Source organism: Ailuropoda melanoleuca, chromosome 8 (genome assembly GCF_002007445.2).
Source record: "Ailuropoda melanoleuca isolate Jingjing chromosome 8, ASM200744v2, whole genome shotgun sequence".
In the NCBI taxonomy this organism is placed as follows: Eukaryota; Metazoa; Chordata; class Mammalia; order Carnivora; family Ursidae; genus Ailuropoda; species Ailuropoda melanoleuca.
Window position 1 is genome coordinate 80,830,532 of NC_048225.1, and position 22,373 is coordinate 80,852,904.

Here is a 22,373-nt window from a genome sequence, read left to right on the forward strand (position 1 = left end):
TTTTTTTTACAGGTTTGACTTGTTTAGATTCCACATGTAAATGACAAAATACAGCACTTGTTTTTTTTTCTGTCTTTGCTCTTTTAGCATAATGTGCTCCAGTCCATCCATGTAGTCGCAAATGGCAAGATATCCTCCTTTCTCATTGTCGAATAATATTCCATTATGTGTATGTATCATCTCTTTCATCCATTCATCATTGATGGGCATTTGGGTTGTTTCCATACCTTGGCTATTGTGAATAATGCTGCAATAAATGTGGGTGTGGATATATCTTGGCGAAATCCTGTTTTTATTTCCTTTGGGCGTGTGTATACCTAGAAGTGGAATTGCTGGAGCCTATGGTACATCTAAGTTTTTTTGTTTCAAGTTTTTATTTAAATTCTAGTTAGTTAACATACAGGGTAATATTGGTTTCAGGAGTAGAATTTAGTGATTCATCACTTACCTATTAACACCCAGTGCTCATTTCAGCAAGTGCCCTCCTTAATACCCATCACCCATTTCCCCATCCCCCACCTACCTCCCTCCATCAACCGTCAGTTTGTTCTCTATAGCTAAGAGTCTGTTATGGTTTGCTTCCCTCTCTTTTTTTCCCCTTCCCCTGTATTCATCTGTTTTGTTTCTTAGATTCCATATATGAATGAAATTGGATGGTATTTGTCTTTCTCTGACTGACTTTTTTGCTTAGCATAATACACTCTAGTTCCATCCATGTCATTGCAAATGGCAATATTACATTATTTTTGATGGCTAAGTAATATTCCATTGTGTATGTATGTATACATATGTATGTATACACACACACACACACACACACACCTCCCCTCTTCTTTATCCATTCATCAGTCAATGGACATTTTGGCTCTTTTTTTTCTTTTGAGCAATCTCCATATTGTTTTCCATAGTGGTTGGACTAACTGACATTCCCATCAACAGTGTACAAGGATTTTCTTTTCACCACATCTTTGCTACTACTTGTTGAACCTTATCTTCTATGAGAGCCATTCTAACAAATGCGGGGTGACAGCTCATTGTCGTTTTTATTTGCATTTCCCTGGTGATTAGTAATGTTGATTATCTCTGTGCCTGTTGTCCACTCAATCTTGCACCTTTAAATCAAGTTGACCTGCCCATGGGGTGAGTGGCTGATGGCTAATTAAGACGAGAGGTTGCTGCAGTTGTTCTGGCATTGAGCATCCATGCACTCCTGCTGCGCTTTCGGAGCACTGGAGAAAAGCACAGCAGACAAGAGACCCAATTCAGTGTAGTATGTAATAAACACCCAGTATGCATCCGGCGCTATGCTTAGTATCACAGATATTCTTGGTATTGTGGATACGCTGGTGAATGCAATATGACTCTGCCTACAAAGAGCTCACTTGAGTGGGGAAAACATCATAAACGAACAGTTATATAAACAATTATAGAAACTGAAATGTGAAACGTTAGCTACCTCTAAATCAAGAGGGTGAAGTGGAGGTCAGAAAAAACAAGAGAGAAGTGGTGATCTTTAGACAATGATTGCGAGTTTGTCCTGTGGGGACAATGGAGACAAGGGCCAGTATGTGGAGGGGTGACTATGCATGGTGTGGCCAAGGAATAACAGTAATAGGTTTGGAGTGGCTAGAGTGAGAAGCTGTGTCCTAACTCTGAGATTAGGACCCTTTGAAACAGGGAGGGGACATCCTGATCCCTTCCATGGTACTGTGGAATCCTGACCCCTAGGACCCTGCCCAGTTGAGACTATAGTCCCAGGGAGACAAAGTCATTGCTAACAGCATCCTGTCTCCTTCACTCCCTCCTCTGATAAAATTTAATTGGCTTTATTTTCTTTCTTGAGAAAATATTTTCTTTCAGCATATAAGCATCGAACATACTATATGCTAGCGTTAGAAAAGGCACTGTACGGAAGTGTTGTCATTTAATGGAATTAACATAGGTTAAAAGTGAAAGCCTGGAAACAGACCATCTGGGTTCAAAGTTTGGTTTCAACACTCACTAGCTGTGTCATTTTAGATAAGGGGCTTCTTTTCTTTAAATGGAGATAATACAGTATTCCACTGTAGCATGGCTGCAGGATTAAATGAAACAAAGTATGTATAATACTTAGAACACTGCCTTAGAGTTAGTGCCCAGTAAATGTTGGCTGTATTCATGCTCTTTTGGGGCTAGAATGAGTACTGCACAAAGTAACTCTCAACATAACTGCTGGATGTGAGATTATATTTCTTATCCTGCTTGTCCATTGCCTCTTTGCTGCTCCCTTGATGTTTCACTCTTGCAACATGTTACACCCTTTCCACATGGATCCAGAGGGCTTTCTTGGGACTTCTGAAGAGCTCATTTTGTTCTATTTCTAGTAAGAAATCATATTCATTCCTCACAGAGCCTTGAATGGCGCCCCCAAATCTAAAGTCTTCTCAACTCTATCCCACACTCATATTCCTACTGACAAACAACAAATGTTTTTGTAGCACCTGCAAAACTCATTTATTTCAACATGAAATCAACTTGTTCCTGATGAATTGCAGCAGGAGAGGTAAGGGCCATGGGACTGTTCAGGGGTTGGTGGCTCCTGGGGTATTACAACCCAAGGTCTGATGTCAATGGGACTCATGTGATTTTCACATCTAGAAGATTCAGCAGAGGGGAAGGACTAAAAGTCATGTCTGTGCTGGGCATGAAGCAAGGAAGACTGGGGGGTGGGCATGAGCTTGGGGATAGAAGGAGGAAGGGGTCAATAAGATGCAGTGGGCCCAGGCTGCTCATGGCAGAATTTGAGTCCAAAGAAATCTAGAAATTTTAGGATTAGCATTAAAGGAGGTGCTTCTTTCTCTGCTTACTGAGCCCGAGTGATTCCGAAGGAGCCCCGTGCACGGGGAAAGGGAAAAGGAGGAGGAAGAGGTAGATAAAAATGACTCTCATTGGCAAAAAATACTAGGAAAAAATCAGTACAGGCAGCATAACAGTTAGAAATCTGTGCCAGCATCTATAGCAGGATGCCACCTGCAAGCTGGTCACTGTGACATTCTGAGAACAAAATCAAAGGGAGGTGTTCATGGTAACCAGCAGCTGCGGAACTGTGGGAGATGGTAACCAGGGCAGAATGTAACCAGTGTAGCCAAAGTGCTCTCATGCATAGCGCTGCGTCTGAAAGTGGCCAGTGTCCCATGGACAATAGATGATTTAGCTACAGCCACTTGATTAACCTGCCAGAAATTGAAATATAAGATCAGTGAGACAGACAGGAATGTACTAATAAAGCAATGACTTAAAAAGTAAAACCCTGGTCAGTCAGTCTTAGACAAGGAATTTGCTTTCCTGCCACAGTGCAGTCTTAGTATTCCCCAAATCCTCCCCTAGGGAGCAGACGGAGGCCATTTTCCTGCCACTATGGGAGGTGAGGGAGAATCCTGACCTCAAATACTCTCCCCAGCAGAAATTGTCCTTGAAAGTCTCTCTTCTCTCGGACTATAACATAACTTCCCATCCATAAGTCAAGTCCTCAAATTCTTTGAAAATGCAGATATCTCCAAGAAGAAGTGGCATTTTAAGCAAGTGGCCACTTAGACCTCAGTAAGAAGGATTTACAAGCAGGTTTTAATAGAGCAATATAGTTTTTGCTCAATTCGTGTTTGCTAAGTGAGTCTGCAAGAATTCTGGGTTAAGATTCAAGGGAAAGAAATAGTAATACCCAGATGAGCTGCGACATAAGACGAGTTTAAAGAAAACACCACATAAACAAAAAATAAATTACATAGCATCAAAGTAGCAGGTCAAATTCCTAGTCATACATGATATACCTGCTTTTCAAAGGGGGAGGAGGCTGGGAGGGAGGAGCTGAGAGAAGCAGCAGCGAAAGGTGGCAGAGTGAGCTGCTTGTGACTGTGACTGATGGTCCTGTGCCATATTCTCACTCATGTAGAAAATTAGAGCGAGATAGTGGCCCATCTGAGTTCCTTCTTGTGTCCATCCCCTCTACCCGGTTACTCTCCCTTCCTGCCTGTGGGCCTCATTATTCAAACTTCTAAGCAGAAGAAAGCAAAATACTTCTTTCTTTCCTGTTCTCTTTCTTTTTCTCTCTCTTTCACTGTGAGGAATAAAATCATCATTTTGAGGATTTCTTCACTTAATGACTCGAGGGAAAATTCATTTCTCTTGGTGCTTCGGGTTATTTTTCCATAGGGTTCAAAAGCGACAGCGACAATTACTTCTGAGAGCATCTTCATCAAATTTGCCGTGGTGCCATCCCTGCTAAATTGGCCTGAATGTCTCTCCACCCCTCCACGGGGCTCCCCTGCTCCCTCCTACACATAGCCTGCTTTGTACCAGGCAAGATTTATTGTGTAACTCTGCCTCTCCATTTAATTAGTTTGCTGCCATTTTAGGCAGAACTTACAAGGTTTCGGTTCCCATCTCAAGGGGTGGGGCAGTTGAGCATCTGTATCCTTCACAGGGTCCATACTTGTCCAAATCTACCCTAATCCAATCAGAGGCAGCCAGCTCCAAGACACTCTCAAAAGATGCCTCCAGGAAGAAGGTGGGATGTTGCAACACCCTTCAGTTTTAAAAGGATGGAATTCTATGAATGACATTCACGACATTCACATGTATTTTTACAACCGGTGCTAATATATCACATTTTATAAAAATCCAAAGTTCACTGCAAAATTTGGGAAGTATGCATACTTAAAGTACTTATTGGCTACTATTTTGTTTCAACATGGAAGCCTGAAATACCTACTTAACCCAGGTTAAAAAGGAATTATATTTATTAAAAGTTGCCATGGAACATTCGTGCCAACCAAAAGGTAAATGAAAAATGCACATCCAATCAGCTATATTTAAGTCTCACATGAGGCAACCAAACCATATTTTCACTCTCTTCAGTTTTCTTAAAAAAGAAAAAAAAACTTGTCATGAATACTACAGCAAAGCAGATGAATTGAGATACCAAGCTCTTGTCCTCACTGCCTAAGAACAAGCAATGTGTTTGTAGCACATCAGGGATTTGAACACATGGGGAAGAAAAGGGTGTTGAAAGATACCTTTTCACCCCCCACCCATCATCCTTTCACCCCACATCAAAAACATTCCAGCTCTATTCTTCTCAAGTTCAAATCAATACTGGGAATGTGGTTCCACCCAGCTGGGGATGCAGTGTCAGGGGTGACCTCAGAAACAATTAGGCTCCACACTGTTAAAACTTTATAGATTAAACCCAGTGACTTGAATTGCACGAGGGAGTGTGGTGAGGCAGTGATGGACAATGGAGCTAACACCTCCCTAGGCTGGACAGGTAGAAATGCCACTGGAAATACCAAGTGTGTCTCCAGTGAACTTTATTTTTAACATGAAGACCTTTCTCTGCAGGAGGACACTTGCTGAAATGTGATCTAAACTCACTTCAAGAAGAAAAGTACATGCCCGGAATTGAAACCAAGAGCTTTCTTTACACTCTGGATGCCCCTAGACCTCATGGGAAGTTACTCCCTTGAGCTTTACTGGAGGCCAACCTTAGACAGAACAGCATGGGAAGGGGTAGCTCTTCTAGTTCCTGCCTAGCTCTTTTTTCTGCCACCCTAGACTTCCCCTACTATTTACTTCGGTACCTGCTCTCCAACGTGGCTTTGTTCTAGCTTCTGGAGGATGTAGAAAGCTTTGGTTTCTGCCCCCAAATGGGCCCTTCTATTGTTAAGCCCAGAGTCTTTTCTTAGGCTTATGTCTGCTTCCTCTGCTCCCCTTTCTGTTCTTTTCATTTTATGGATCATCTATGTGGTTTTTCTCCCAAAGATCAGGCAGTAGTGTGGAAAACAGTCTGCTCAGCTATTTCCTCTTCCCTGTTTTTCCCAAGATAATCATAAAGCCCCTTTTGGTTTTAAGGGTTTACTTTTAATAACTACTGAAAAAACAAAACAAAACAACCAAAAACTAACAGTGACAATAAATACAGTGAAGTTACAAATCTTAAGAAATCCTTCAAAGTTTCTACAGCATTAGTCTCTGGGCTATAGTTATGGCTCCCCTTAAGAAGGTAACTGAAAACCACATTTGATTTCTGTTCCCTGTTTTTATTTTTGAAGTTGGGCCTCCCACCATACCTTCTTACACACTGACTACCCTTTAGTGAAAGCTTGGACCATGTTCGTCCCTAAAGAACTTCTACAATGAGTGGCCTTCACGTCCTTTGTCTCCACTTCACGTAGAATGGGTCTTTTGGCCATAGATATTTAAATAAACATGTAATCACTGCCTAAGTTCCCATCTTAAATATCCCATTTGAATTTGGTACTTTAGCAGATTTACACCAACAGGAACAAATACTGTGTTACCTTTCTAGGGGTGTTTACATTTAAATAATATAACATTCCAGAAAGAAAAAGAAAAAGACTGGCCCTCTACTCGGGGACCATAAAATCACAGGTGAGACAGGAAATGGACTAATAACATTGAATTGTCCTCATGCCCGGGATGGAAAATCCTAGCTCATCTCTGCCTCTGTCCACTGTTAGAGACTCTTAATATCAATGTGGATCACAGTCAAGAGCTGTTCCAGCACATTCTTCACACAAGATCAGAAGAATGTGGGATATAGAATGGGATCTAAATCCCAGCGGATGTGAACTGTGGTTAAATAGACCTGAGAGGCGCCAAATCAAGGAGCCACCATCTGGCATTCATTCTGGCACCCAATTAATGTGTACGGGGCTCCCATGATTGGCTCTGCACCATCCTAGGCACTCAGCAGATCAGACAGTGCCTTTGCCCTTTGTGAACTTAACTGAGGAGGCACAATGGACAAATACAAAGTTAACGCTTGATTATACATGCTAATGTTGGGAAGCAGTGGTGCAGATAATCAGAAGTAGCAGATTATCTGAAAATTATACATGCCCTGCTCCCTAGCTATGGCTGTGGGAAGCAAAAGAAAAGAGAAAATGCAGCACCAGGCAATACAAGCAGGACAAGCTTCTGGAGGGAAATAGATAGAGGATGTGTTCAGCAATAATTTGCATCACAGCAACTGCCTTGGCAAAGTGGTGTGAAGGAATATTTTGTATGTTTAATTATATGTGTTGGTTAAAAGATATAACTGTTTAATATATATCAGTTATATGGGGGTTTTTAAAAATTCGGGTGGTAGAGTCACTTGCTCAGAGAAAGCCCAAGAAAGATAATGATGATAATAATCACAACAACAACAGAACAACAGAGAAAAGATCAGGCTTGGAATTTGGGCTCTGATGACTTCACTAAAATGCTGTTTTTGCTTGTTATTGTATGATTTATAGACTTATTAAATGAACTGTTTAAACAAGAACTGTCACCTTAATTTCTTAGTGCATTTCAGACTGAGGGAATTGACTCAAGCCTACATCAAGAATTCCCTTGGCTCACGACACACCTAGTATCGCCACTGGTGGCCTTCAGGTTAAAAAGGGCTTTAGCATATCCACCTCTTTCTGTGTGTCAGAGAAACTTAATGAAAGAGATAAAAGAAGAGTGGTGGTCTCCAGGCTTCAGCCAGCCTCTTTACCAAGGCTCTGGGGCCCACCCTCATCACCCACACCTCTTCCCCTGTCTTCTAGGGACTCGCTCCATCTGTTTCTCCTGAAGATGTCTGTGCCTCCTTCCCCAAGTGAAAAGGAGATTTTCCCCCCCAGGGGAATGGCTTTTGCAGCCAGGCTCACTTGCTAAATGTTTGCAACTCCATTGATTTCTGAGATGGGCTGGACAGGGATGAGTTGGTACAATCCCAGAGAAAGCATCAGAAATCCTGCTCATTTGCTCCTTACTGTGAGATCTGAGGTCCAGCACAGTCCCCTGACTTTTTCCCACATCAGGATAAATTTTCTGACTTCCTGGGATACCTTTCCAAGAGAATGGATCATAGACTTTGTTCTCGCCTTCTTTCCTGGGGTTCTCCAAAGTTCCCATCACAGTTCTTCCACAGTGACATAGGAGACTTGGTGAAAACAGAGCCCCATGTAACCTGCTATGGCATCACAGAATTCCTGAGGTAACTATGCAGATTAGACCCCTCTATGATCCTGGGCGACTTCAATTTAAGGCAATGTGCTAATTAAGTACTAAGATGAGTGGTACAGGCAGCAGGTGCAGAGGGAGTTCAGAGGACGGAGAGAGTTCATGTTCTTCTGAGTTCAATTTATAAGGAAGACCAAAGAATTGTATTGTTTTCTCTTCAATTCTCTCCTTAGTCCCTTCCCAAACACAACACTCCCCACAATACACACAGAGAGACACAAATGCCGTGCCCTGCTCTGTAACAATATGTAAGTGGAAACTCTGGAAGGTCCTTAGCTCTGGAGTATTTGCAATCTAAGCCCTGACACTGGGCCACCAACGTGAAATCCAGCCCTTTAGTAAGCATACAGTGAACACCTACTATGTGTAAGGCATTGTGTTTGACTCGGGGAATACCAAAATTAACAAGCCAAGCTTACCGTTCCTCATGAAACCTACAGTCAGGGTGAGGCGTGTATACACAGATGAGCAGAGCCTGAGGATCACAGTGAGAGGAGCTTCCTTTGCAGTACGTCCAGGCTGCTAGGCAAGGAGAGGCGAAGAGGAGGGACCAAGCCCAGAAGAAGACTGCAGAAGGGAACACTCTGCACACTTGAGGCACAGGTGAACGATGTCCTCCCACACCTTCTAAGCTCCTGAATCCAAAGTACCCTCCAGAAATTCAAGACAGGGAGTGAAAGGACAGGTGGGTGAATACACGTACATACATGGATGTAAAATTTGAGGTAAGAAGATGCCAGGGGGAATGGGATAGACTGGTGATGGGTAGTAAGGAGGGCACGTATTGCATGGTGCACGGTGTTATACGCAACTAATGAATCATCGAACTTTTCATCAGAAATCAGGGATGTACTGTGTGGTGACTAACATAATATAATAAAAAAATTAAAATAATAAAAAAAGAAGATGCCAGGCTTTTAAAAAACAGTGTGCGGTGATAAAACATAAAACACATTTCAAATGCTTTGTGGCCAATAAAAGGCATATTTTGGTGAGTATCTGTACTAGAAAAAAAGGCTATAAATGCCAGTAGCACACACTTTTCATAGATTTGTACTTCTCCATTTTGATTTGAGGAAGAAACTTCACACCATGATGATCTAGAGAAGTGGAATTTTTAGGGCACAATAGCAACAAGCAAATAAATGTCACAATTAATACTGGAGGTGATTCAAAATCCAAAGATGGAGAATGTGCTATAAAATTATTATGGACAGCCACCAACATAAGAGTCCACAGCTAAATTCCAGGCTTAGATTTCTCTGACTATGGAAACATGACCACAAAAGACAGCATCCCTTGTATATGGCTGGGATAAATTATTTGGTCAACCATGAATACAAAGAAAATTATCAAAAGATGTTGGCATCACAAATGTCCTAGTTAATAATTTGATTGAGTCACACACACACACACGCACATGCACACATTTTCTGTCATGTTAACATATCAGGATTAATAATTTGATCAAGATACACACACACATATGGGGGGCCTGGGTGGCTCAGTTGGTTAAGCGTCTGCCTTCAGCTCAGATCATGATCTCAGAGTCCTAGGATCAAGCCCTGCATTGGGCTCTTTGCTGGATGGGGAGCCTGCTTCTGCCCCTCCTTCCTGCTCGTTCTACCCCCCGCCCCGGCTGTCTCAAATAAATAAATAAAATCTTTAAAAGAAAAAAGATACACACACACACACACACACACACACACATCTGTCATGAAACCAACCAATTTGACTAGGAGTCTGCTTCAGGTTTCTTATCAAGTACTTGGTCTTCAGAGTCCGGGAGTCCAGCCTGATTGCTCAAAACATTTGACTGCAGCCCTAACCCTGATTAGAGTTTTCCTGGAAAAGCCTTACGGCAAACTGGCCCTTCCCCTGACCACGAAGCAAGGAGAGAGTCCTCCAAAGGGAGAAACTGTCAGCAGAGAAAGATGTATGCTGTTCAAGGGCCACATCTACACCTGTGGGAGGAAGCTGAACTTGAAACCTCACCCAAGAGTTCACTCAAACTAGGATAATGAGGTGACCTCAATAAACAGAAGCACTGTGGGCTGGGTTATCAGAAGCTAGATTTGTCATCGAGGTTGAGAAAGAATTGAAAGTGACCAGTGGGGATACTTAGGCAGCTCCTGGCAATGGGACAGCGGTCTCTGAAGACTTTGTAAATGTGGCTGTATGAGGAAGCCAACATTTGAATATCTGCTACAACTGAAGACATTCAAAACCAAACAGAACCTCTCTTCTCATGGCATATTGCTTGGCACAATAACAGCAAAGTACATAATTTGGGGAATACCGATTTACATTCACCTGTCCCTTCCCTATTCTTCACTCCTTGATAGTTTCATTCCCAACATCGCCATTCTATTGGTGCTGTCCTTACTAAGACCAGTAATTATATCCAGTCCTCTTGTTTGACTCGTTTGAGGCGTTTAACAAGTGGGTCACTTCCCCCTTCTTCAAATGTATTCTTTGACTTTTGTAGCAGATCTTTTGTTCTGGCTCTCTTTTTCCATTTTTGGATTCCCCTCATAGACACTTCTAGATCTTTCTTCCTTTTAAATATTATTGATGCTGGCATTCCATCCTTGGTCCCACTCTCCACTCATTCTATATATTCTTTCCTGGTCATTTGTTCCAATCACCAACTTCCTTCTCGTTACTTCCTGTCACAGGAGGCAAATGCATGCATATGGGAAATGGCTTTTCCCAATTCTACCTAACTGATCAATCTTTTTAAATGTAAAGTTCTTTGTGAACTATGTATTTATTAGAAGAAGTGAAAACATAAGTAGTGGCCTCAACACCCATCCCCGTGATAGGTTCCTGATCATGGTCTCATGAAGCTCTAGTGATAAGTGGGATGATAATGGCTCTTCTTGAAGCCACACTTTGGCTTCTTCTGGTGCCTACTTTGAGAGCAAGTTAGGGGGTCCAATGCAATGTGAAACTCATCTAAACAATATGCACATCCCCTAGCTTGAAGTAGGGACTCAATCTTCTTGTGAGAGACCTGATCCTCCATGATCTTGCTCCCTGTGATCATTACAACAGTGTATAATGCTTCCTAGACCATCTCAGAAGTTGAATCTAGAAGATTGATTTTTCATTGTTTTCATAAAAAGATAGAAAAAACTTAATACACATATTGCATGGGGCCCTGGGTGTTATATGCAAATAATGGATCATGGAACAAACATTACATCAAAAACTAAGGATATACTGTATGGTGACTAATATAATAAAAAATTATTATAAAAAAAAGAAAAAGAAAGAACTTAATAGAAGTGTGACGAAATAACAATTTGAGATATTAGCTGTGGTTCCCCTGCCACTTCCAATGAGCTTATTGCCCATTCCCTCCTCCNAAAAGAAAAAGAAAGAACTTAATAGAAGTGTGACAAAATAACAATTTGAGATATTAGCTGTGGTTCCCCTGCCACTTCCAATGAGCTTATTGCCCATTCCCTCCTCCATTTAGTGGAAATACACACATTTACGTTAAGGGAAGATTGTTAACAAATAAGGGAAGATTGTTAACAACAGAAATACTAAAGGACAGCATAGCTTTTGAGTCTCAAAACAGTGTTTTGAAATGATTACTGGAGACAACTGTTTGAAAAAAAGAAGACTTTTACATTCCAAAATCTTGGCTTTTGAGTATCAAAACCAAAGTTATGAAAAATTCTGAGACTTAAGTTTGTTCCATACAAATACAGGTTTGGGGGAGAGCAGGTGAAAGATGAGACCATCCTACCCCAACTCAGTAAAGAATTCATCACTGGGGTTGAGAGCAGATAATCAAAAAGGGAGAATAAATGAGCTTAGATGTCTCTAAGGGTTCTGTAAGAAAAAGACCTGGCCTGTACCCTATGCCACATTTCAGTGAAGGGGAGAATAGAAAAATCCAGAAGAGTTTGGGAGTCTAGGTCAGTGAGAACATGTGCCTCATAGACTAGATAGAACCCAGGAAAGTGCCAAGGTACCAGGGATCCCGAGGTCTGCATGAGGCAGCAGCATCAGAGTAGAAATGAGGGTGAGTTCCCAGAAACGAAGGTCCTTCCTGGGTTTCTCCATTCTTGAAGTATCTTTGGGGAAGCATATGGAATTTTTTCGGGTCCAAAGAGACCTGAGAAAGGAGCCCACAAGAGACTGGTGAATTTCAGCAGCGTCCCAGTTCCATGAGAAGGGGACAGAATGATCTGAGTGGAACACTCACTCCCAGACCACGTGAGGATGCAAACTTCTCAGTGGATGCCAGGAAAATGTGGCAGAGACCAAAGACCAGACACAACCTCAACTACACTCACTGATGTAACACAGGACCCTTGAAACTTACAAGCCCCTGAGAATAGAGGTAGGGAGGGGGAAAAGCTCTGGATTGACTGAGTTTATCTTGAATTGTTCAGTATTAAATTTCTTCATCAGTCGAAATATGATATAATTGATCTAAGTTATAATAAATAAATTATATTTTGGCACATTTGAATCTGTGGACTTGGAGTCTGCATCTCCTATATGTTTTTTGCTTAAGCAAATTTTTAAAAAATACAATAATGTCCAGGTCCCTCAGGCAAGCTNTGCACCTGTGGGAGGAAGCTGAACTTGAAACCTCACCCAAGAGTTCACTCAAACTAGGATAATGAGGTGACCTCAATAAACAGAAGCACTGTGGGCTGGGTTATCAGAAGCTAGATTTGTCATCGAGGTTGAGAAAGAATTGAAAGTGACCAGTGGGGATACTTAGGCAGCTCCTGGCAATGGGACAGCGGTCTCTGAAGACTTTGTAAATGTGGCTGTATGAGGAAGCCAACATTTGAATATCTGCTACAACTGAAGACATTCAAAACCAAACAGAACCTCTCTTCTCATGGCATATTGCTTGGCACAATAACAGCAAAGTACATAATTTGGGGAATACCGATTTACATTCACCTGTCCCTTCCCTATTCTTCACTCCTTGATAGTTTCATTCCCAACATCGCCATTCTATTGGTGCTGTCCTTACTAAGACCAGTAATTATATCCAGTCCTCTTGTTTGACTTGTTTGAGGCGTTTAACAAGTGGGTCACTTCCCCCTTCTTCAAATGTATTCTTTGACTTTTGTAGCAGATCTTTTGTTCTGGCTCTCTTTTTCCATTTTTGGATTCCCCTCATAGACACTTCTAGATCTTTCTTCCTTTTAAATATTATTGATGCTGGCATTCCATCCTTGGTCCCACTCTCCACTCATTCTATATATTCTTTCCTGGTCATTTGTTCCAATCACCAACTTCCTTCTCGTTACTTCCTGTCACAGGAGGCAAATGCATGCATGTGGGAAATGGCTTTTCCCAATTCTACCTAACTGATCAATCTTTTTAAATGTAAAGTTTTGTGAACTATGTATTTATTAGAAGAAGTGAAAACATAAGTAGTGGCCTCAACACCCATCCCCGTGATAGGTTCCTGATCATGGTCTCATGAAGCTCTAGTGATAAGTGGGATGATAATGGCTCTTCTTGAAGCCACACTTTGGCTTCTTCTGGTGCCTACTTTGAGAGCAAGTTAGGGGGTCCAATGCAATGTGAAACTCATCTAAACAATATTCACATCCCCTAGCTTGAAGTAGGGACTCAATCTTCTTGTGAGAGACCTGATCCTCCATGATCTTGCTCCCTGTGATCATTACAACAGTGTATAATGCTTCCTAGACCATCTCAGAAGTTGAATCTAGAAGATTGATTTTTCATTGTTTTCATAAAAAGATAGAAAAAACTTAATACACATATTGCATGGGGCCCTGGGTGTTATATGCAAATAATGGATCATGGAACAAACATTACATCAAAAACTAAGGATATACTGTATGGTGACTAATATAATAAAAAATTATTATAAAAAAAAGAAAAAGAAAGAACTTAATAGAAGTGTGACGAAATAACAATTTGAGATATTAGCTGTGGTTCCCCTGCCACTTCCAATGAGCTTATTGCCCATTCCCTCCTCCATTTAGTGGAAATACACACATTTACGTTAAGGGAAGATTGTTAACAAATAAGGGAAGATTGTTAACAACAGAAATACTAAAGGACAGCATAGCTTTTGAGTCTCAAAACAGTGTTTTGAAATGATTACTGGAGACAACTGTTTGAAAAAAAGAAGACTTTTACATTCCAAAATCTTGGCTTTTGAGTATCAAAACCAAAGTTATGAAAAATTCTGAGACTTAAGTTTGTTCCATACAAATACAGGTTTGGGGGAGAGCAGGTGAAAGATGAGACCATCCTACCCCAACTCAGTAAAGAATTCATCACTGGGGTTGAGAGCAGATAATCAAAAAGGGAGAATAAATGAGCTTAGATGTCTCTAAGGGTTCTGTAAGAAAAAGACCTGGCCTGTACCCTATGCCACATTTCAGTGAAGGGGAGAATAGAAAAATCCAGAAGAGTTTGGGAGTCTAGGTCAGTGAGAACATGTGCCTCATAGACTAGATAGAACCCAGGAAAGTGCCAAGGTACCAGGGATCCCGAGGTCTGCATGAGGCAGCAGCATCAGAGTAGAAATGAGGGTGAGTTCCCAGAAACGAAGGTCCTTCCTGGGTTTCTCCATTCTTGAAGTATCTTTGGGGAAGCATATGGAATTTTTTCGGGTCCAAAGAGACCTGAGAAAGGAGCCCACAAGAGACTGGTGAATTTCAGCAGCGTCCCAGTTCCATGAGAAGGGGACAGAATGATCTGAGTGGAACACTCACTCCCAGACCACGTGAGGATGCAAACTTCTCAGTGGATGCCAGGAAAATGTGGCAGAGACCAAAGACCAGACACAACCTCAACTACACTCACTGATGTAACACAGGACCCTTGAAACTTACAAGCCCCTGAGAATAGAGGTAGGGGGGGAAAAGCTCTGGATTGACTGAGTTTATCTTGAATTGTTCAGTATTAAATTTCTTCATCAGTTGAAATATGATATAATTGATCTAAGTTATAATAAATAAATTATATTTTGGCACATTTGAATCTGTGGACTTGGAGTCTGCATCTCCTATATGTTTTTTGCTTAAGTAAATTTTTAAAAAATACAATAATGTCCAGGTCCCTCAGGCAAGCCCAGCATACCAATTGGTCTAAATCTCCAAGCCTTGGAAACCCTACCATCAATGTAACTTCCAACATTTACTCTCTTCCCCTGCCCTCCTTCTTCAAGAGATAATCCAGATGATTTGAAGTGAGTAAGAAATGAGGGTGAATACTCGGTAGGGTGGGGCAGAGTCCCCTCCCCCCCAAATGGTCCCAGAGCCATAGCCTAAATAGTAGTTTCTATACTCCTTTAATAAAAATGTATTGGGCAGAATGGAAAAACACTGCACAAAATGAGCAGTCACACAGATCCCTTTTGAGACACTTGTTCTGCTGCTTTCTGCCTCAGAGCTACTGCTGAGTGGGGAGAAGAGGGCATCGTTAGCTCAGAGCTGCTGGCAATGGCGCTCCCCCAGTCAATCCCACTGCTGTGGCTGCTGTTGTTGGCAGCTTCTGCCTTGAGGCAGCTGCTCTGCTCTCCCACTGTGTGCCCACACCCCCAACCCATCCTCCAGCCTTCTCAGAAAAAGATGCAGAATCAGGCTGTAGCCTCCCACTGGGTCAGGCCCTTGCTCTTCTGAATCCCAGGTCCCATGGCTTCTAACTGCCCTTGGCAGGGCCATAGGACGTTTAGCCGCAATCTCACTGGCTTAGGCCCCTCCTGTGCCTGAACTCTTCCAACTTCGAAACAGACAGCTTTCTCAGGCACTTGCTAAGACCGAGCAGTCAAAGAAAGCAAAAGAGCCCCAAGATTCAGGGTTTAGCATTTGGGCTAGCTCTAAACCAAACTGAATTTGAATTTAAAAAATCTCATTCTCTGAGAACTAAGCAGGAGTTTCATCACCTAAACAAACCACTGTATTCTTGGCCCCTGCATTCCCTTGAGGTACTGTGAGGATTAAGTTAAATTTGATTAATGGAGAAAACAAAAATTCATTGCTTATAAAGTGATGTTTAAATAGAAATTATTGCGTGTTTCAACATTAAATCTGAAATGTGTCCTCTGCTGCTTAAAATAAGTGAGAAATATGTGATGTTTTTGGATTAAAGATATATTAATCTTTTCTAGAATAACTAATCACAGCTGGGACAGGTAAAGGTTTAGGGAAAACAAAACTGCCCTGAGTATTTTCTCTCTATCCAAACTTAAATGGAATGTTTGCAAGCTCATTAACTTTAATATTAGCAACTTGCTTGCCTCCAAGTCCCCTTCTCCATCCTGAATAGGAAATGAAAATGTTGATGAGTTTTGCAGACAGGGAATGCATTTCACCAACACTGATGGGGCATTTGCCATGGACCAGGCAATGCAAGGGATATAAAGAGGATCAAAATACAGGCCAAGTCTTTCGAGGACTCAAAACCATCAAAGCATATACACTCACAAATATGTATAATATCATGGGAAAATGGTATAACAGTTTTAAGAATACCATCTAATGGGAATCTAGGGAAAGGAGCAATGACTCCACTCTGGGGTAGGTCAAGGAAGGAGAGAAAAGTAGGTGAAGTTAGAAGTGAGGCTTCCCAGGGTATGTAGGGGTTTCTCAAGAAGACAAGTGGTGAACAAGCACGCCATCAGAAGGAACCACAGACAAAATCACAGATATGGGGCAGCCTTGATATGTTCCATCTGTTCAGTTCTTGGAGAAATGTGGCTAAAGCCAAACATATATGGGACAGAGTGATAGCGTAAGAGGCTACAGAAGTAGACTGGGGCCTCACACAAGAAGAGACCTGTATGCCAGGCTAAATATTTAGTTTTTATCCTGAGTCATCATTGATGCTTTTGGTGAGAGCAGTGACTTGATTAGAAGGTGGACGGGGGTTCAGACAGAAGCGAAGAAACCATATAGGCGGCAACTGCCGTAATGGAGGGAAGACGGGGCAGGGGTGATTTCTCTTCTGGTTTAATCTAGACTGAGAAGAAGAATGCCTCACCAAATAACTGATCAAAAATCTTAGCGGACTGGGGGCGCCTGGGTGGCGCAGTCGTTAAGCGCCTGCCTTCGGCTCAGGGTGTGATCCCAGCGTTCTGGGATCGAGCCCCACATCGGGCTCTTCCACTAGGAGCCTGCTTCTTCCTCTCCCACTCCCCCTGCTTGTGTTCCCTCCTCTCGCTGGCTGTCTCTGTCAAATAAATAAATAAAATCTTTAAAAAAAAATCTTAGTGGATTAACGAAATTGTTTGAACCCTATGAAATTGCCATTTTTGTATGTCAATAATTGTTGAGAACCAGCAATTTCACACAATTCAATCTAATATAAAATGACTGACCATAAGCTACTCTGAATTTAGGAGAGATACAAGGAGAACATACCTTAGAAGAATTAAATTTCTAGTACCGGGGATCCTATCTGTGTAACTTGCTTTGTACATTACCTACAACACAATTGCCTATAGCTAGATTCTTAACGCTCTGTTAAGGAACAAAAACCTGTCGAAAATATTGCTAAGCATTTTGCTATTTCTTCCATCTCCCTTTGTTGTTTGTTTATTTAGAAGTGTGTTACAAAAGAAAGAAAACTACCACAATGTACACAGAATAAGAAAAAGGAAGTTGAGATTCAAGGTGGTAGGAAGAGGGGAGACATAAAGAAGCCAAGGGCAGAGTTTGCTAACTGTAACTAGAGAAAATTAGAGTTACACTGTGGGGGTGGATTTGCCTGCGGAAATTTGAAGAGGATCTCTCTGGATTTCAGTTGGAGAGAGGGAAGAAATTCGAGGCCAGGGATGGGGGTGGGGGATGACAGTCTGATGGCGCTTATCCTGTGGGAAGAGGATTCGGGAAGATTTTAGGTGGATGTCTCTTCTAGCACAGACGTAGCACGATTTAGTTTGAATCCAGTCTCAGGAACATCAGCCTCCACCCCCACAAACATTTGCACACACGCACGTGTGCATACACACACACACACACACATCTACAGTGCCTCTTTGCCTGCAAATTAACGTTAAACTGTTCTATTCAAGGAACCAAGATTTTGCTATCACACCCAAAGAAGTGACAAGTTGCGATTTCCCACCATGTGGTGCTACCCAGCGCGGGGAAGGAGGGAGGGCAATCTGAAGAGGCAGAATGCAAGCAGGTCTGAAAGTGGGGACATTATGTTCTTACGCTCCCCTCCCCCCACCACCCCTCACCTCTTTTGGGCAGCATGCTGCACCTATCCAGACAAATGAACTTATACACGGCGTGCCTCTTGGCTCTCCCCTGGAACCACCAACACTCACAACTTACAGAGGAAGCAGTGATCTCACATCAGAGAGCATCTCCAGATCAAGAGAAAATGCTGAAGAGCCAGCAGTTTCCGCAATCAGGTCCTGCTGGCTGAACTCCTCCCCTTACTCACCTAGAACTACCATCAGAGTTAAGGTCAAGCATCCATCTGAGCCAGTGTTTGTAAGGGTGGGAGTGCAGTATCAGAGGCAATGTTGACAGAGCCTTGATGAAGGACCCATGAGGGACTACAGAGCCTATGGTTAGGGTAAAAGTCTCTTTGCCATAACAAAGGGGTACCACTGGGTTGCAAAACAGGCCATGGGACTTTGTGGCTCCTTCCATAAAAAGCAGTCTGTTTTCCTAACTCTTGAATCTGGCTGGCCTTGTGATTTGCTTTGACTACAAGTAATGCTGCCTGAGTTCTGAGCCTGAGCTTCAAGAGCTCTTGGGAGACCTGAAGTCATTGCCACATGAACCAGGTCAGCTAACCTGCTGGACAAGAGACAAACGGCCCACCGCCTCAGTCTACCTCCAGCTAACCACCAGCCAACATGAGTGAGGCACTAACTGCCAACAGAAGTGCCAGAGTGAAGCCAGTCGAGACCAGCAGAAATCTCCAGATGATCCTAGCCCACATCATAAACTGAAAAAAACACCGCTTATTTAAAGCCACTAAATTTTAAGGTCGCAGGTTATCCTGCAAAAACTGAAAGGTGTTTGAAAAAAAGTGCATAATAAAATCATTATTTAGAATTCCTACAGAAGTATATCACCCAGAAAAAAACAATTTTTCTGAAGTTTCCAGAAAAATCTTTGTAAGAGTTTCCTATTTTTGCTATCTTGGGCAGAATTTTTTCTAAAAGGCATTATGCACTTTCCTATTCCTTTAACGGAATGCACAGAACATGATTTAACCTTTCTTCAGGATCATAAAACAGACATAAAATGATCACACTGTGCTACAGTCACATGAAGTCTTCAAGGTACTAGCGAGGTCTATGGAGAGAAGCCAGAGGGATATGAGCCGTTGTTCTCCCCAAAAGATGACACCCAGGATTTTGCTTTTTCCCTTTATAAAAATGTTGTGATTTTCAACAATTCCATAAAGAGAAAATCATCACCCATGTTTCACAATTTATATCACTGATCTATCCTATTTCCAAAAAGTTCAATTTTTTTTTTCCTCTTGTATTTCAGGATAATTCAGGGTAGGGGCTGGACAAAGGGGCCTCTTAAGAGAGGGGATGGGCCCTGCCTATGTGTGCCCCAAATCATGCCATCCTGTCTCTGCATTTACACCTGTGGATTATTTACCCCCTTACCAAATAGCCTCAGATCTCTGTCATTTATGAGTTCTTATTCCAATTTTTTGTTGTTTTTCCCATTTTTTTTTCTTACTAAGTTAAGGCGCTATATCTCTTTCCTGTTAGCCTGCTTCTAGAAACCCTTCTTCTTCCCTTCTTATTAATGCACTGAATCAACTGCCATTTAGAAAATCATATAATTAAGCGTAAAATATAAAGAAATGAGTGTAAAATAAGGGTCTAAGGACTTTACTAGGAGTAAAGTGAATAAAAGACAATGACTGTATTAATGTTATGGTAAACAAGACAAAAGCCTTTCCACTATGAGAGAACTATACCCTATATAAACTGTAACATTATTTAAAAAACATTGCTGGACATTCACAGAAGTAAGTGGTGGGAGGTACTGAAATCCAACCAGTTAACAGAAGCCAATGGCAAATTCAGATGTGCCATGGGAACAAATGCCAAGAACAGCCTAGAACAATGAGATTGCAGCAAAATATGGGGCTTAGGAGGGATGGAGCTCAACTTGAGCTTTAACCAGCATTAAGACAGGATCCTCTAGTGGCACCTGAGTGGCTCAGCTAGTTAAGTGTCCAACTCTTGATTTTGGCTCAGGGTCACGATTTCAAGGTCATGAGATTGAGGTCTGTGTCAGGTTCCACACTGAGTGTGGCACCTGCTTAAGATTTTCTCTCTCTCCTTTTCTCTCTGCCCCTTTCCACTTTCTCTCTCTTAAAAAGAAAAGAAAAGAAAAAAGAAAAAGAAAAAGATAGGACCCTCTAAGGGGGTTAAAGAAGTCCCACTCAGTAGTGACCTATGGCTTCTGAAAAGTCAATAAAAATCCTGTCTGGAAACCAAGGTTTTGGGTTGAAAGCAAAACAAAATTAGACCCTCACGATTAAAACAGATTAGAGGAAATCAAGTATGGATTCATAATTTTATAAAGTCACCAAATATCCATAGAAACAAGCTACTAGGAATAAAAAGCTGGGGGGAAGGAATCAAAAACTTCGGAACCTCAAAGACTTTAAGTACTAGAATCAGCAAATTAAGAATATACAGTAAATGCCAAAGAATATGTTTTCCAAAAAGTTATAGTAAAGGGGTGTGTCTGGGTGGGTCAGTCAGTTAAGTGGACAACTCTTGGTTTTGGCTCAGGTAGTGATCTCAGAGTCATGAGATCAAGCCCACACTGGGCTCCACACTCAGAAGGGAATCTGATGGAGGAGTCTCTCTCCCTCTCCCTCTGACCCTCCCCCCACTCATATTCTCTCTCTCTAAATAATAAATAAAATAAATCTTAAAAAAAGATACAATAAAATAAACATGAAACAAAATCCAATCAGAAATTACCAGGAAAATTCATAAAATAAAATAAATAGGAGTTTTAGAGGTTAAAAATATAATCACTGAAATTAAAAGCACACAGAAGAGAGACTTAACCAGAAAGCAGCAGAAAGACAGAAAGAGGAGACCTATGAAAGAAAAAACAAGAAGCAAGGGGGACAGAAAGAAAAGGCCTAATTTTTCATCAAAAGATCAGTGAAAAGAAAGGAGAGAGGAAATATTTGAAACAACAATGACAGATAATTTTCTAGAATTTATGAACATCAAGAATCCAGAGATAAAGAAAAACATATACTGGCAAGATAAATGCAAAGAAACCCTCATGTAACTATATTGTAGTAAAACAGATAAATACCAAAGACAAAAGGATATATCCTAAAAAGGTCAGGCAAAAAGACCAATCACCTACAAAAGAATGAAAGACTTAAAGCAGGCTTCTCAAGAGCTACCTATGATGGAAGTNATAAAGTCACCAAATATCCATAGAAACAGGCAAGATAAATGCAAAGAAATCCTCATGTAACTATATTGTAGTAAAACAGATAAATACCAAAGACAAAAGGATATATCCTAAAAAGGTCAGGGAAAAAGACCAATCACCTACAAAAGAATGAAAGACTTAAAGCAGGCTTCTCAAGAGCTACCTATGATGGAAGTTAGAAGACATGCAATAATATTTGAAGTTCTGAGAAAAAAATAAAGACACTTTTAGGTAAACAAAACCTAATCAAGTTTACCACCAGTAGGCTTTCATTAAAAAAGGATATACATTAAGAATAAGGAAAATGGACTCAGTGGGAAGGTCTGAGATATAAGAAGTAGTGAGAATAGCAAGAATGCTTCAAAATAAATACTTATGAAGTAGAGGACGGGAAATAATAACGATAAAAAGAAGCAGTCACGATACAGAACACAACAATAAATGGTAGGAATTAACAAAATTAAATAATGGCTCTTTGGAGAGGTCAATGAAGGAGACAAACTCCTAGTGAGTTAATAAAGAAAAATTACACTAAGGCAGATGATGGAGGATAACTATTTAAAAAACCCAGACATTAGAAGCAATAAGAAAGTGGTGTGAATAACTTAATGACCAAAACTGCGAAAAGATATTTGAATTAGGCAAAATCATAGAAAAATTTAAGTTGTGAAAGCCTACCCTGGAAGGCATATAATCATTAAAGAACTTAAATCAGTAGTTAAAATATTTCCACAAAATATTGGAAAAATTAATCCAGGAGTATATAAAAAATATGATGTCATAAACAAGTTTGCTTCATTCCAGGAGTGCAGGATAGTTTAACTTCAGAAAATCTAAAAGCGGGGCGCCTGGGTGGCACAGTGGTTAAGCGTCTGCCTTCGGCTCAGGGCGTGATCC